The sequence below is a fragment of the Anolis carolinensis genome, chromosome 1 (assembly GCF_035594765.1).
Source record: "Anolis carolinensis isolate JA03-04 chromosome 1, rAnoCar3.1.pri, whole genome shotgun sequence".
In the NCBI taxonomy this organism is placed as follows: Eukaryota; Metazoa; Chordata; class Lepidosauria; order Squamata; family Dactyloidae; genus Anolis; species Anolis carolinensis.
In genome coordinates, this window is record NC_085841.1 from 159,940,943 (window position 1) to 159,958,665 (window position 17,723).

At 39.7% G+C, this 17,723-nt stretch overlaps 1 protein-coding gene and 1 long non-coding RNA gene across 3 annotated transcripts in view; both read left to right on the top strand.

The window, feature by feature from the left end:
* plcb1 (phospholipase C beta 1) overlaps nucleotides 1-17,723 on the top strand; it is a 650,154-nt gene that overhangs the window by 210,961 nt on the left and 421,470 nt on the right. The gene's annotated exons all lie outside the window — the stretch shown is intronic.
* Nucleotides 1-17,723, top strand: part of LOC134295706 (uncharacterized) — a 38,504-nt gene continuing 20,781 nt past the window's right edge. Inside the window, exon 1 of the long non-coding RNA XR_010002335.1 lies at nucleotides 1-17,723. This exon is cut by the window's right edge and continues 20,197 nt beyond it. This is a non-coding gene — a long non-coding RNA (uncharacterized LOC134295706).

The window sequence follows — 17,723 nt, forward strand, 5'->3', positions numbered from 1 at the left end:
GTGATTCTGTGTATATTCCAGACATTGCAGTAATATTTTAAAAAATGCTACAGGAAAAAAAACCAATATGCCCCTAGGCTTGCAAATACTCATAAAGAAATTAAAGAACCGATAAAGTAACAATTTGTTTTATTGAAGGGCTGAAATAATGAATTAATTATTGAATATTTGGAGAACATTTTAAAATAGTAATCTTATTAAACCAATGTTCATGATAAGCTTGACTCACTGATTGAAAATGCTCTTGATTTCCTACCAATTGCATCATCCAGTGTTTTTGTACCTTTGGTGTGTCACCAATTGGTGAAATGAAGGACATGTTCTCAGTGAGGCTGTGCTATGTTTATAGATGATACATCAGTTTCTCAGTCATGGTAATTTTATGTTTCTTTTCATTTTCTGATGCCAAATCTAAATCCTTCCTTGTTACACTAGTATTTCATTTGTGGTTTGAAATTCCTCAGCTTTGACAATCCTGTTAGTCCTGCGTGTGTGTGCGGGTGGGTGGGATTTCAAAGAAAGCTGTTTTCATGATCTCTGATTTCAATTTATTGGGTAGCAGCTTAAATTATGATTCCTGGACATCATGACTACATTCTCATACCCAGAGAATGAACTTTTCCTTGATGACTCACTCCTCTATGCATGCGCTCCAAACTTCAGTCCATCTGGCTGATAGTCAGATATGTGAAACTCAGTGCAATACATGGAGTGTCACTCAGAGTTGTCTTATCATTCCATTTTATTGCTACTATTATGGCTAGTGCTGCTGGTTCTGCTCTCACCACCACTACTACTACTACTAGTAGTGTTTGGTTTATCTACCTGACATAGGTATTTGCTTGGGAAGCGAAAAAAGGGATAAATGTTCTGCCAATTTTCCTCATTGTGAAACTCACGAGTTAACTCATTCACACATTCCATCCTTTCCAATACAGTGTTCCCCCACTTATCATGGGGGTTAGGTTCCAGGACCACCCGCAATAAGTGAAAATCCGCAAAGTAGGGACACTATATTTATTTTAATATTTATACATTATGTTAGTAGTGTATATTTTGTGTATATTTAGTGTATATTTTAAGTCTTTATCAACCAATTGTGTGTTGATAAATCGCCTCCTTCTCCTCTCATTGCTGCTTGGGCTCCTTTTCTCTCCCTTTGGCTTTTCCTTCCTCCCTTCCTTAGGCTGTAAATTGTAATTTTTTAATGATTTATAATAGTCTTTTAGAGTTTATTGAAAAACCACAAAACAGCGAATCTAAACCTGATCCAACAAGTCTGCAGTGAAGTTTGACATATTTAGGGTTAAATCCAGTTGTCAGTCCTAACTAGATCCACTAGATTAATGGATTTGACACGTGTTTTGTCATACATTTTTTCAGTTGATTTAATGAAAGTGATCTAGATGGGACTAATGATTTGATGCAGGGGTTTATTTATAGAACATTTTCTGCAAGCCAGACTTGTTATGTGGCCTGGGTTAATGTGGAGCATACTTTCCTTTTTATATATCCTTTCCAAACTAGGGTTTACCTTAAGAATCTGCTTGTTTGTTTTTTCTCTCCAGCTATTTGGTTTTCTCTGGTACAGCACAGCTGCAAGATGCTGGAAAGCAGACTTAAACTGACCATAGTACTTCTGTCAGACAGTGAGCCATGTGGAGTAGTTCAGATTTGAGTTCAACAAGTTATTGCTTCGAAGTGTTTATCTGTAATAAAAACAACACTGGAGTGCTTTATCATTCCATACTTGTCTAGCAAGGACACATGAAGAAAATTAAAAAGGCAGGTTACAGATTAACACCACAACTGGAAAACTTTTTTTACAAGAGTGCCCATATGCTAGTGCACAGATTATGTAAATGTTGAAAAAACATTTTCATGTGCTAACCAACACCACCTGTTTTTACGTAATTCTAGCATTAAGTAAGTTTCAGGAAGGTCCTACCTAAGATAGGAGCCCCTGGTGGCACAGCAGGTTAAACCGCTGAGCTGCTGAACTTGCTGACTGAAAGGTTGGTGGTTCAAATCTGGGGAGAGGAGTGAGCTCCCATTGTTAGCCACAGCTTCTGCCTACCCCGTTTTCCCGAAAATAAGACAGTGTCTTATATTAATTTTTGCTCCCAACGATGTGCTAGATCTTATTTTCAGGGGATGTCTTATTTTTTCATGAAGAAGAATTCACATTTATTGTTGAACAAAAAAATGAACATCACAAGCCAGCATAGATCAGGTCTTCCAGCTCGGAAAATAATGGTTGCAGACCTGATCCACACTTGGGCTTTTTAGCATTTCCATTGTCCACTTGTTGACTGAGGTTAATGTAATCTGCTCGCCATTTTCGGACCAATCTGATATCCAACATATTCTCTTTGCAGAAAGCAGTAAGATTTTTGCCCTGAGAGTCTTACACGATTCCTATCTTGTACTCCACAGAATAGCTCTTTCTTTTTGCGTTCATGTCTAGGGGGAAAATATACCAGCACTGTTTATTCCTTGTACTTTAGACCCTTCAGCAGAAAATCTGACACTCCCTAAAGAATCAATAAATAATAATAATAATTATAATAGTAATAATCTTTATTTATATCCCGCTTTTCTCTCTCACAGGACCCAAAGTGGCTTACAACATATTAAAATCATATAAACAGCAATCAGAGTACATTAATAATATAAACATAATAAGATAAACATTAAGAAAAACAACTACAGTACACATTCAAGTTCATGAGGTATCATATCAAGACATATATTGCACTCTACTCCAGTCCATAACATATGATATTCCTGTCATTCCTGATTAATTTTCAAGATTTGAATACCCTTTCATAAAAGAGGGAAAAGGCAGCTCAGATTATGATGTGCATTACAAGTGACAGGTTATCATCCAGTGTACAAAAATATTGATGTACTTGCCAAATTTCAGAACCAGACAAAGTGAGTCACATGAAGAAAAATGTAATTAATTGTTTTATTTTAGAAGAGGGATCTGTAACTGCCAGAGGTCCAAGGAATAGAGGTCCATACTGGAGCTTAGAAGCTTACATTCCCTTCCCATGCCATCTGTCTTTATCTGCAAAATGTTTTTTTTTAACTCAAAAGGCTCCTTGTGGCATCTAAGTGGTGTGAGGAACAATTTCAGGGTTTTTGTTTGTTTAGTCTTAAAGTCAAGAACATCTGGAATCTGCACTGACAGCTTCAAAGACCCAGTTTGATGGAACAGAAAGGATGGAGGGCCACAGGAAACAGCTTGTGGAGTTTGCACATTGCCCATCTCACACATACATATATATGGTATATCAAAAACTTAGGATTCAGGTGGATGGTCAGAGCACTCTTTTAAGGTCAATGGAAAGTGGGTTTTGCACTACAAGTCCCATCAGGCCTTAGTTATGGAATGGTGTGAGTTGCAGGTCAGCAATGTCTACAACAGAATGCATTCAAAGCCACAATGCCTCCTTCCTCATTTGTCTCCCTTCCAAAAAGTAGAAATAATAATAATAGACCTTTCTTGAAAAATGTACCTGGTTCACAATACACTATCTGGCACACACTGGGCGAGGAAGAGGCAGGAAAGGCACCCACGTGAAAAGTGAGGAGGCGGGAAAGTGATTAGGCAGGAAGGGCTCACATCTTACCCTCCTACCTCAGCGGCAGCAGCGGAAGGGAAAGGAAAAGGCAGGAGAGAAGGATCTCATTCGTGCAGCACTGGCCAAGGAAAAAGGAGAAGCTGCTGCTCCCGTGTTTCCCTTCCTCAGAGGCAGCGATGGAAGGGGAAGGGAAAAGCGTGAGCAGCACCTTCTTCTCCTTCACACAGCACCGGCCAAAGAAGGAGAAGCTGCTGCTCCCATGTTTCCCTTTCCCTTCCTCAGAGTCAGCGGCGGAAGGGAAAGGAAAAAACAGGAGAGAAGGATCTCATTCACACAGCACTGGCCAAAGAAGGGGAAGGAGAAGCTGCTGCTCCCACGTTTCCCTTTCCCTTCCTCGGAGGCAGCGTTGGAAGGGAAAGGGAAAAGCGTGAGCAGCACCTTCTTCTTATTTGCACAGCACCGGTCAAAGAAGGAGAAGGGAGCCCCGGCGGCGGGGGCGGCAGATCCCTCCTAGATCTTACTTTTGGGGGAGGTCTTATATTTGGCAATTCCCCCAAACTTGTACTAGGTCTTATTTTATGGGTATGTCCTATTTTCGGGGAAACACGGTACCTAGCAATTCAAAAACATGCAAATGTGAGTAGATGAATAGATACTGCTTGTTGTACCTCAGCGCTGGTTCACCTTGCTCTTAACACACACTCCACCACAACAGACTTGATTAAAACAGTTTATTGATAAAAGATAGTAAAGTCTGAATAAAAATCAGTAAAGAAGGCAATAATCCCAATGCAAGGCAGTCTGTAGAATAAAGTTCAAAGTCTCCAATATAGCAAATCAATCCTGAAAACAAGACAGCAGGGACTTCAAAACACAATCCAAAATACGAGATCCAGGCATGAACAAAAGCAAGAATACTTTTCCATGAGCATAGACAAGACAGGAACTTTGCTTCCAAAACCAATGTTGCTTCGTCTGAAATCTTTCCCTGTTTCTCCTTTATTTAACCATGCTTACTGTCCAAGAAAGCATTCCTTTACCCTTGGGTTCCCACAAGTTTACCAGCTATCTTAAAAGAACATCTGGGACGATGAACTTTTTACCTTAACCTTGCATCCCTATCTAAGGAAGACTCCTATGACTCGCTGCCAGAGACACCTGGTACTTGTTGATGTTCTGAACTCTGCTGATGTTCTGAATCCTGTGAAAGGTCACCCCTATCACTGGCTTCTGCCCCAGCGCTAGTCTGTTTATCACAGGCTTCTGATTCACTGCTATTCTGCGGCCTCTCTAACAATTCAGAGCCTTCAACATTTCCCTCATCAACATTTCCGTGGTCAGCCTGCATAAACCCAAATTCCCCTTCATCATCAGACTGAACCACAATACTGCTCCAGCGAGAGGGTAACAGTGCTCCATGCAGTCATGCTGGCCACATGATCTTGGAGCTGTCTATGGACAATGCCGGCTCTTTGGCTTAGAAATGGAGATGAGCACCAACCCCCAGAGTCAGATACAACTAGACTTAGTCAGGGGAAAACCTTTACCTTTACCTTTTACTTCCTAAGGTAAAGATATAAACAAAGAAAAATACTTTTGATTGATGGATCTCTCTGTGTGTATATATATTATATACATATATAAACAGTAGAGTCTCACTTATGACGATTAATAGGCTTTTCATTAATCCATCATTATCCAACATAAACAGGATAAGCTTTATGATTTTACAAATTAAGCATCAAAACATCATGTTTTACAACAAATTGACAGAAAAAATAGTTCAATACACAGGCTCACTTCAAAGGACCAGTCTGAACGCAGATCAAAGATAGCTGCTCTCAAATCCAATCTTTATTGAAGAATACATGACTTTGGAAAAGTCGAGAATGACCTAATGTTTACATACAATCATTTTTATCACCTCTGATGCAACGTAACACCACACGCAAATATCATCATCAAACCCCACCCCTTGTATCACATTTCTACTATTCCCACACACTATACCAATTATAATTGTTTATACTTTCAACCCCGAGTTCCCAGGCTCATTCTATCTTCTTCTGCCAGGTGCTTCCAGGGTTATTTATGTTATGACTCCAAGTCCAGGGCTTGGAAATTCAGCCCTGGGACTTGTTTCCATGACAATGTTACGTAGTAATTACTGTACAGTAAAGCCCTGCTCATTTGAGCACCGCTCATTTGAGTGTCTGGGCTATCCAAGCCAAATCGCCCCCCCCACTTACCCCGCCAGATCCCGGTGCTGCCGGAATCCAGCCAGGTGAGTGAGCGAGGGACGGAGGGCAGGCTCGCTGGCTGGCTCCACCAGGCTGGGTGCCGACCCCGGCATGGCAAAGGAGCCGAGCCACGGAGGGCGGGCGAGTGAAGGAGGAGGGCCTTTGCGGCCCTCCGTGTTCTCCCAGTCATTCACTGGCTCCTTCGGTAAGCCAGGTGCTGGTGCTGCCAACGCCTCACCTGTTGAAGGAGCCGAGCCAGCGAGTGGGGGAATGGGGAGGCCATCCCTGTTCACCCACTCGCTCATTGGCTCCTTCGGCAGGCTTTTCCTTAATCCCTCCTTATTATCCAAGATTTTCGCTTATCCAAGCTTCTGCCAGCCTGTTCAGCTTGGATAAGCGAGACTCTACTGTATTTACAAATTTAGCACCAAAAAATCATAATGTATTGAAAACATTGACTACAAAAACATTGGCTACTAACAAATTGACTACAAATAAAAATAGAATTGCATAAAATGAACTTACAGTAATAACATTGTTGGAAGTTAAATCCGTAAAAAGTTCAGTCCTTGCTGCCTAAAGAAATAGCTGTGGATCATGGCGGGAGGCAGACTGCGTTGGATCATCCAGAACGTTGAATAAGCGAAGGTTGGATAAGCGAGAACCCACTGTATTTGCTAATGATTAGTGAAGCCTGTTCAACTGCAAGAAATAATTTCAATTGTGTTGGTTTTCATTATTCTATCCCTTGAAGTCATATTTGTCATAAGGAGACCCTGTGGTGAACCTATCGTGGAGTGTTCTTGGCAAAAATTGTTCCAGGAGTGTGTGTGTCTTTGCATCCTTCTGACACTTAGAGAATGTGATTTCCCAAAGTCACCCAGTGGGTTTCTCTGTCCGAGTGGGGTTTTGAACCCTAGACTCATAATCATGGCACAAAGCTGGCTCCTTAAATAAAAATATACTGACTGTCTTCATAATATTGCCAGAAAAGATGCAGAGAGATTCTCTCTGGATATAGAATCATCTCCTTGGTGCTTTAGGGCTCCCTCAACATATGTGCTACCTGAGGGGTATAAGAGCAAATATATTTTGGCCACCTGAGAGTTCTCTCAAACAGCACCTGCGTTTGCTTTCCTCCTTTACCAGATTGTGCTACAGAAAAGTTTCCCTTGGGTCTAATTTGATTCCTTAGGAATACAGGGTTTGTTCTCACTAGCCATATGTATGCTGTTGCATAAGCATGGCATATTCTTATCTGCTACTTATAAATGATAACCCTCGGGTAGTTAACAAACAGTTATCTAGGAGAGGGGATATAGTTAAATTTCTTCGTTCCGGAAGTGTTAAACTTTTCAGATGGAAGTGACAATACAAGATCACAAATTCAACTTCGTTTGAGTGGATACACCAATCTGAAACTGATTCAGAACAGCAGTGTGAGTTACTAGTAGACGTTTGCAGGCTCACATTGGTTGAAATAGCCCTTAGCTTGATGTCCTGGAGCATTTTGACAAAGGATACAAGTGTCTTGGTTTCGTGGATGTTACACACAATAAACATAGTTGTTCCCTGAGTAAGACTGCTTCTCACTGCATATCTGTGGCAGTGGTAAGATATGGCACAACAGGAGTGGAACTAGGCAGCCACTTGGTCCAACCTTTTATCTATTCATCCATAGCTTTACAATTTATAGACGGCAATGATATGGACATGGTTTGGCACCTTTTAATGATTTTTTTTTTAAAAAAGACTAAGAGATGCTTTAGATGCTTCTTCTATTTAATCAGCCTAAAGATCCTGAAAGTGCCAGGTCACATTAGTTGCTTTAGTACGGTCAGGCCTGGTTAGTACTGGGATGGGGATCTCAAGGGAATACCAGGTGATGAAGGTAGAGGCCTGTGGCAAACCCCCTCTGACGATTTCTTCTCAAAGAAACTATGAAACTTGAAGGAATACACATATGGACCACGCATACATGGGTCTTGGTGCTAGTTCTTACTTTGACAGACAGAGTGATGACTCCTATTATTATTATTACGGGAAAGTAGAAATATTTGCTTCTCATGACTTAGAAATCCTTTCAAGCTCTCCTCCCTGTTCTTTCCCCTTTCCTTTCTCTTCTATTTCTCTGCCACACTCTTTTCCCTTGGCGCTGATCTTTCTGTTCCTCCTCCTTGTTCCTTCAGTCTTACTGCTTACTCTTTTTCAAGCTCTGTCTCAGAGGCCTGCCTCTATGTCAGTGGTTTTCAACCCTTTTTTGACCAGGGATTACTTTGATTTTTGTTGTTGTTAGCAGGTACTACAGGGTTCAAGAATAATAAACTGTGTTAATCCAAACATAAACTTTAATCATAACTTTTAACATACAGTATTTGTTAAACTTAATAGTAACATGAATTAAGAGTACTATTACAATATAAAAGGAACGTTTTTAGTAGAAAATTAAATTTGGTATGCATCAATGTGATTTTTTGAGCTTGTGTCTTCTTTACAAGTTGAGTAATCCTGGGGCTAATATTATTGCTCAAAGCTATACACATATCATCACTTATTTTCAATCAATTCCTGGACTTGTTTTTCATTACCAGCAAAGCAGAAAACCCTTGTTCACATAAATAAGTTATGGAGAAGAGCATAAAATAGTGCAAGGTGATTCCTCGAATTTTAGTATGAAATTACTTTTTTACACCAAAACTCCTCAAATGAATCAGATTTGAATTTATATGAATATTGAGGACTCATGGTCAGTAAAACTACTGGAGCCCATGAATCACTAAATATCAAAACAGAATCACTGACATAGTTGAGCAAGATAAAAGAATGTGTGCGACTGTTGGAAGCTGGGTGGCGTGAGTACTTGACATGTGATGTCAATCGCTTGCCCTCCTCCTGGTCTTCCAAATTCACCTGATGTCCTACTCGCTGGCGCCGTCCGCGTAACAACGGATACATTAAAATTTAAAATGAATAAAGGTTTAAAATTTTATATGTTTCACAGACCATATTTTAGTTCTTACAAACTACTGATGGTCCATGGACCACTTGTTGGGAACCACTGCTCTAGGTTAACTAAGGTCTTTTACCTAGTACAGTGGTTCTCAACCTGTGGGTCCCCAGGTGTTTTGGCCTACAACTCCCAGTTTACCAGCTGTTAGGATTTCTGGGAGTTGAAGGCCAAAACATCTGGGGACCCACAGGTTGAGAACTACTGACCTAGTGGCTGAAGACCTTACTACAAGTTGCAGATATTTTAATTCAAAGAAATATTTTAAATGCACACAGTGTGCAGTAGTTTCTCAGCATCCTGCCAAATTTCAGGTGTTTTATATTTCACAGTATTGGAACTATAGAGAAAATAAGCCTTTATGCTTTATTGTTGTTTAATTGAAACATTGAAAACCCACAGTATTTATTTATGCTCCCATAAATAAAAAAAAACAAAATTGTCCTCTCTGATTTTTGTCTTTATGATGAATAACAAAAGCACATTAACATTGAATAGAACTTTATTTTTGAGGAAAAAACCCTACTTGCATTTGTCTGAGATAAACAAATATATTCCAGTATTATAAATGGGCTTTACTAAGGTGCACATATAGCTGTTGTTTCATCCATCCAATAACAAACAACTTTAATTGTAAGGGGCTTAAAATGGCCTTTGTTTCCTGTGTCCCCAATCAATATGTGAAGAGAGCCAGTAGCTTTGGGGAGAAAGGGAAATAATTCTTGACATACACATGGATTTTTTAAAAAAACCATATTTCTTGGCATGGTATTGTGATTGTACTCACTTTGATAATCTGAACTTCTGCTGTTACTCTCTTAGGACCTCATTCTGTGTGTATATGTGTGGGTAGCATCATGTAAACATGGCGTTTAATCTTAATCTTAATTTAATTTAATCTTAATTCCCCTGCACACAGCATGGCGTTTAATCTTAATTCCCCTGAAAACACAGAAATGCTGGACCACTCTAACCACCATGTCAGACTACACAAAGAAGCCATTGAAATCCACAAGCATGTGGACAATTTCAACAGAAAGGAGGAAAACATTAAAATAAACAAACTTTAAAAACATGGCAGTAAATAAAGAACAACACTCAGTAAACAGGGAATTCCTGACAAGAAACAATCAGGGCTAGCTAACACCTCCCAACAAAGGATGCCCCCAGGAAGGAAGCAGCCAGGCTTTGAAGCTGCTAATCAAGCTGGCCAATTGTAACATTCACACTTGCCTCAAACAGACAAGAGTTCTTTCTCCCACCCTGGACATCATTCCACAGATATATCCCAATTGCCTAGTTTCCAACAAATCTCTAAGGATACCTGCCATGGATGTGAGTGAAAGGTCAGGAGAGAATGCTTCTGGGACATGACCATACAGCCCGGAAAACTCACAGCTACCCAGTGATTCCGGCCATGAATGCCTTCGACAACACATCTTTTTGTTGCTTTTTGTTGCTTCCTTTGATACAATCAGAAGTGGAAAGTATTGGTTTTGGGTAGTAAAATTTAGAATTTCCTTACCTGCACGGCCACTGAGAATTGTCATTTGTTACATCCACTCATTAGATTGATAAAATCTCACATCACAGAGCTAGTTGCTTATTTTTATTTACTGTCTCACCATATCCCCTTCCTTCCCCTACAGCCTCCTGTGTCAGATGTGAAGTTGCAATCTTCTTAAGATAGAGAGCTGTCTTGTGTTGCTTTTTTAAAGTACTGTAAACAAGCATGCAAAGGCAGAAGTGCTCTTAGATGTGCTGCATTTCGTTGTGCTTGGAACAGTGCATCCTTTGTGAAGAAGTTGTATTGCATAATTTGCAGATATTGCCAATAATACATTTTTGTTTCATGTTAAAAAAGACAACTAGACATCTATCTTGTTTACCTTCGGTTGTTATTGCATACATAGTAATGATATTTATTTATTTATTACCTGCCTCTCCTTTTGGCTTGAGGCAGGATACAGCCTAGTTTATACACCTATAAAATCATATTTTGAAGCATAGTTAAAATGCAACCATAAAAACAGTTATTAAACATTAAAATGCCTGAGAATACATGAACATATGTTGCACTGGATGCTTTTTGAGAGGTGGATGAAATGCATTTAAATCAAATACAGACATTTATGGGTGTGATTATTCATAGATTTGATTGATATGTTCTCTCTTGGAACCTCTAGCTCCTCCAGCATGATTCTGTAGTCATCGTTCATCCAAAGTTTACTATAGAGTTTTACTGGAGAACCTAGAGCAGTGGTTTTCAACCTGTAGGTCCCCAGGTGTTTTGACCTACAACTTCCAGGAATCCTAGCCAGTTTGCCAGCTGTTAGGATTTCTGGGAATTGAAGGCCAAAACATTTGGGGACCCACAGGCTGAGAACCACTGACCTAGAGATTTCTAGAGAGAACACTTATTTAAGCATTTATAGATTCATACGCTGAAGATGACTTGAAGGGTTGCACACATATATACCGTATTTTTCGCTTTATAAGACGCACTTCGCCCCCCCCCCCCAAAAATAGAGGGGAAAAGTCAGTGCGTCTTATAAACGTGAGAGGCGGGGTCCACGCAGCTCAGCCTTGCCAGTCTGGCCTTTTCCAGGGGGCCAGACTGCAGCGGAGGTCCCTGCAGGCCAAGATCGCGATCGCGGCCTGCAGGGACCTCCGCTTCAGTCTGCCCCCCTGGAAAAGGCCAGGGGGCGCTGGACGCAGTTCCTATACCTTTTAGATCACACGAGAAAGTAGCCCTTTGAAATCTCAGGGCCCTTCCACACATATAACCCAGAATATCAAGATAGAAAATCCCACAATATCTGCTTTGAACTGGGTTATCTGAATCCACACTGCCATATATTCCAGTTCAAAGCAGATAATGGGGGATTTTATTCAGCTGTGTGGAAGGGACCTTAGTCTCAGACTCTGTGTTTTTTGTTCTGTTTGGTCACAGTTAAATTAATTGTATTAAACAATAACGTTTCTAGCCAGGAATTTCCACAATGACCCACCTCTCTTAACAGATTGTACGCAGTTATCCATACCCAAAGGCATTTCTCTGTGAATTTGGACGCGCTGGACGGGAGGCAAGGGAGGCAAAATAAAATGTGTGCCAAAAACTGTTATGTGACTATAACCCCATCATCCTAAAGAATACACTGATTTACTGTACACTGGTTTATTCTTATACTGTAGTCATGTCAGTTACCGTAAGCCAATATTGGTACAATACTTGGACAGTGTTCATATTTAATGTGACTATAACTCCCCTCATCCTTAAGAATAAACCAGTGTACAGTACCGTAAATCAGTGTAGTCTTTAGGATGATGGGGTTATAGTCACAGCTAGTGTCCCCATGACTATGCAGGACACAATGCTGACATCCATTTTTTATTACTATATTTTGTTGTAGAAAACTACCGTAAATACAGTAATCTCCTGCTGCATCAAAATTTAGAAAGATGTCAGTGCAGAAAAGGCTCTCATATAGGATCCCTTTTAAACTGGAGGTGATAAAATACACCAAAGAACATGGAAACAGGGCCGCTGAGAGACATTTCGGGCCACCTCCAACTGAAAAGATGATACGGGAGTGGAGGAAACAGGAGGATCAGCTGCAGAAAGCAGATAAGAGTAAGCACACGTTTCGTGGGCGTACTGCAAAATGGCCACAGATTGACGTGAAAATGAAGGAGTGGATCACACGTCACAGGAACAATGGCTTCTCAGTATCCACAAAAATGATCATATATGAAGCCAAGCGTCTAGCTGCAGAGAAAGGCATTGTGGAGTTCACTGGATCCCCATCATGGTGCTAAAGATTCATGAGGAGATGTGGCCTTGCTATGCGCACCAAAACTAGAATTGCACAAAAAATGCCAAAGGAATATGAGTCCAAGATTGTTTCTTTTCACAAATATGTGCTGGATGCAAGAAAGAGAAATGGCTATGAAATAGGCCAGATTGGGAATATGGATGAAGTCCCATTAACCTTTGATGTTCCATCAAACAGGACCGTTGACGTGAGAGGCGCAAAAACCATAACCGTAAAGACCTCGGGACATGAGAAAACACATTACACGGTTGTGTTGTCCTGCTGCGCAGATGGGACCAAACTGCCACCGATGCTCATCTTCAAGAGGAAGAACATGCCAAAAGAGGCGATTCCAAAGGGTGTAATTGTGCATGTACACGACAAAGGGTGGATGGATGAGAACGGCATGAAAGTATGGGTCGACAAAGTGTGGTCCAAACGCCCTGGAGGGCTTCTGAAGAAACCGGCCCTACTTGTGCTTGACCAGTTTAGGGCACATATCAGTGAACCTATAAAAAACAAGTTCAAAGATGTGAAGACTCATCTAGCGGTGATTCCTGGAGGTCTTACCAGCCAGCTGCAGCCTCTGGATGTGTCGATCAACAAGCCATTCAAGGTTTTTATGCGGGAGGAGTGGAATAAATGGATGGCTGCCGGAAACCACGATCTGACACCTAGTGGAAGAATGAAAAGACCCACTATCGCCCAGGTCTGCGAGTGGGTGAAGTCTTCATGGCAGTCAGTGAAGGATGAAACGGTTATAAAATCCTTCAAAAATGTGGCATCAGTAATGCGTTGGATGGTTCTGAGGATAATGTCCTGTATGAAGACTCCAGTGACAGTGATAGCACTGTTAGTGAGCCACAGAGCTTGAGTTCGGACAGTAGTGGGGATTTTTTGGGGTTTCTAGATGACTAGGGGTGTATTGTTCTAAAGTTTTGTTACAATTAATTACAGTAATAATGTTTCCTAATGCTGCTGTTGACTGTTTGGTAATGTCTACATATTACATGTTATTTTATTAAAATGTTCTAGGTCATCTTTTAGTTCAAATTATTTTTCCCCATTTTCTTCCTCTGAAAACTAGGTGCGTCTTATCATCAGGTGCGTCTTATAAAGCGAAAAATACGGTACCCAAACACACACCTTGGCTTGGCGACAACAATAAGGAGATTCTATAAGAGCCAGAAAAAGGTGTATTGAAATCAGTCATCTTTTCATAGACAAAAAGAAAATAAATTAAGGGAGGAAGTTTGCAAGGGGAAGAGACTGAAGAAGGGAAGAACATATAATAATTGTTATTAACTGCTATCTCTTGAACACTTCTAATACCCACTACTAATACCTACTCTTACTAGCCTGTTTGCCAGGTTGAGTTTTCAGTGTGCCAACCATTACTGGATTTGTGCAGACCATACAATGAAGGATATTTTGTGGACAGACAGGTTAACAACCTGATTGGTCCCTCTGCATTATCATATAATTTATAATCTACCAAATGTTCTCCATGGAGCCTGTCTAGAGTCAATGTAATCCTTGCATTGAAAAGCAAATCATATAATTTATCAAGGTAAACAAATTGTACGAACATAAGCATATTTTAAATATCTTAACCCAATATAAGTTGTCTTTAGCGGTGTTCTTTTTTGGTCACATTCTCCTTTAACAAAAGAGAATAACTCTTTACAATTCTTATTAACAGTGGTAATAATTTTCCCTATAAAATTATTGACCGCATATTGATTTAATCCCTCTAGAAAAACAACAGAGAATCCTTCTTCCATGCAAAAAGCATGACAGAAATGGATTTTTGTATTATGAGCTGTAATCCATCTAACGTTTTTAAAAAGAGGGAGAGTGTGTGTTTATGAGCATTTGATCGTAGTCCTCTCCTTAAAATGCCATCCACGGCTGCACTTGCAAATTGGTTTTAAGTGGCCTTACCTGAATATTTGTTGGCCAAATGTCAGTCTACTCTGAATGCTACAATATTTGATTTTCTGCAAGGTTTTGCTCCTGCATTTTTGTGATAAGTGGAAATTGCAGCTGCTTTCGAGAAGTGAATTAGATTTCTGGTCCTTGTGTCCCTAAAGCAAAAGCTGAGAAAGATGAGCTGTAAGCCAAATCCAAGAGATGATAGGTGTTTATAAGACACTCCCTGCCCTGGTTTATAGTTGCTTGTAAAACTCACGCACACAACCACCCACTTGCCACTGCTTTTACATTAAAACTGGTTACCCATCAACTGTTAGCATTAAATTATCCTGCTTTTTAAAGAGCTGTTTAACTCTTCCTGTCTTCTGTTAAAAGACACAAGACTAAAATCATTCACCTTCATAACAGCCCCTCCTTAAAAAATAAAGAAACAAATACTAGAGCATTGAATAAAAACACTGAAACACTGCTGAGTCTTCAGACACAATACTCTGGCACTCTCTATGCCAGTGGTTCTCAACCTTTCTAATGCTGCAACCCCTCAATATAGTTTCTCATGTTGTGATGATGTCCAACCATAAAATTATTTTTGTTGCTACTTCATAATTGTAATTTTGCTACTCTTATGAATTGTACTGAAAATATCTGATATGCAAAATGTATTTTTGTTCACTGGACCAAATTTGGCACAAATACCCGATATGCCCAAATTTGAATACTGGTGGGGTTGGGAGGGATTGATTTTATCATTTGGGAGTTGTAGTTGCTGGGATTTATAGTTTACCTGCAATCAAAGGGCATTCTGAACCAAACAATGGAACTGAACCAATATGCTCAATATGCTCAAATTTGAACACTGGTGGAGTTTGGGGAAAATAAATCTTGACATTTGGGAGTTGTAGTTACTGGGATTTATTGTTCACCTACAAGAGCCCCTTGAACTCCACCAGCGAGATAATTGAGCCAAACTTCCTACACAGAACCCCCATGACCAACAGAAAATACTTTGGCAACCCCTCTGACACTCCCTTCATGACCCCCCAGGGGTCCTGACCCCCAGGTTAAGAAACACTGCTCTATGCCTTCTAGTATTGATATAATAACAGTAGACTACTTTGCAGGGTTGATATAAGCCATGCTGTTTCAGTCACATCAGCCTTTCTCTCGCCCAATAAATATCCCGGCTCCCCAATATATCTGGTGGTTGCCACGTCTTGTCTGTTGGACCGGATGGTGCCAGGGAGCGGGTTTCTCAATTCAACAGAAAGTTGTAGATCACAATCTCAGCTTTTATACTGCAAAATGGGAAGTGATCAATTGCGTATATGCAGTTAGCAAATGGAAATTCAAATTAACATGGATGCTTAACATCCTGAAGTTTCACACAACAGTTTCTATGGAAACTAGAATCTTTATATAGCTCTGAGGATTTTGCTAACAAGCTGAAATAGTGGCATTAGTTGGGTGTAGGGCACATTCCCCATGGCGAGCATTCATTTTTAACATGTACTATGCATTTTATTTTTTTGGCTCAGTAGTCATACATTTTTCAACACCAAGGGTTTTAAAAAGTAATACCACCACTAATGGTTTTCTCAAACCTTATGCAAAGTAGATGTCAGGTTGTGATATTAAAAGCATTTGGTTTCTGCAAGTGTTCTGAAATGACAAAAATAAAAAAATTAAGCTTAGGGCATGTTTCTTTTCTCTGGGTATTTGGTTTTTACATATTCAAAAGCAGAGAAGGTTATTGTTTGGAAAGCAGGTAGCCCCTAAGCTTAGGCAAGCCTCCACAATTCTTCCAAATCCATTAATATGAATAATTAGGAAAAGGATCGGACCAAGATAATTCTCGCAACTTCAGATGTGGACTTCAACATTTTTATTTTTTGATATGATTCAAGAGGTCTGCTTTCAAATACCACTGTTTATGTCTCATTTCCATGCTGCATGTTGTATATTTACATACTAAATTACAGAATCATTTATTAAAGAAAATACAGAAACAATTGATGACAAAATGTTGCAGTGTAAAATGTTCTTGCTCATTCTTTCATCGTGTCAGCCATGCCTTCCTACATGATACTTCATTACATTCCCTTCTCCTTTGCTTTTCTGTTCCTCAGCTTGGTTTTCAGTCAGTGTTGTAATGCCATTGAGTATGCAATAAGGCTCCCATACCTTGGGATCTGCAGTTGAACCCAAGATGATGATGATGATGGTGATGATGATGATGGTGATGATGATGATGATAATAATAATAATAGGCTTTATTTATATTCCACCCTTCTCTCCTAGGGAACTCAGAGCAGACTGCAGCATTTACATACTTGTACATAGTCAAACATTCAATGCCTTTGAATGTCAAGAGCAGGGGTCCCCAAACTTTTTAAACAGGGGGCCAGTTCACAGTCCCTCAGACTGTTGGAGGGCCGGACTATAGTTTTAAAAAAACTATGAACACTGCACATATCTTATTTTGAAGTAAAAAACAAAACAAAACGGGAACAAATACAGCCTCAATGTTAATAATCATAATAATAATAAAAATAATAGAGGGTTGGAAGAGACCCCTTGGGCCAGGGGTCCCCAAACTTTTTAAGCAGAGGGCCGGTCCACAATCCTTCAGACTGTTGAGGGGCCGAATTATCATTTAAAACAAAATACAAACAAATTCCTATGCATACTGCGCATGTCTTATTTGTAGTACAACAACAACAACAACAATGAAATAACAATACAATATTTAAAAATGAAAACAATTTTAACCAACATAAACCTATTAGGATTTCAATGGAAAGTGTAACACAATATTAGCATTATATATTACTATATTGAACTATACCACTATACTATTATATAATATGTAATATATAACATATAATTAATATTATTCTATGGTATTACTACTAGTATTATATTGTATAACATAAAATTATTATCAATATTATATGTATATACAATATATTATATTATTAAAACTGATATAAAATATTATATTATAAAACTGAGGGCGGGGGCCAGGTAAATGACCTTGGAGGGCCGCATCCGGCCCCCGGGCCTTAGTTTGGGGACCCCTGGTCAAGAGACACACAAACACAAACAAAGGCAATGCTTCTTTCATTTCCAGCTTCTG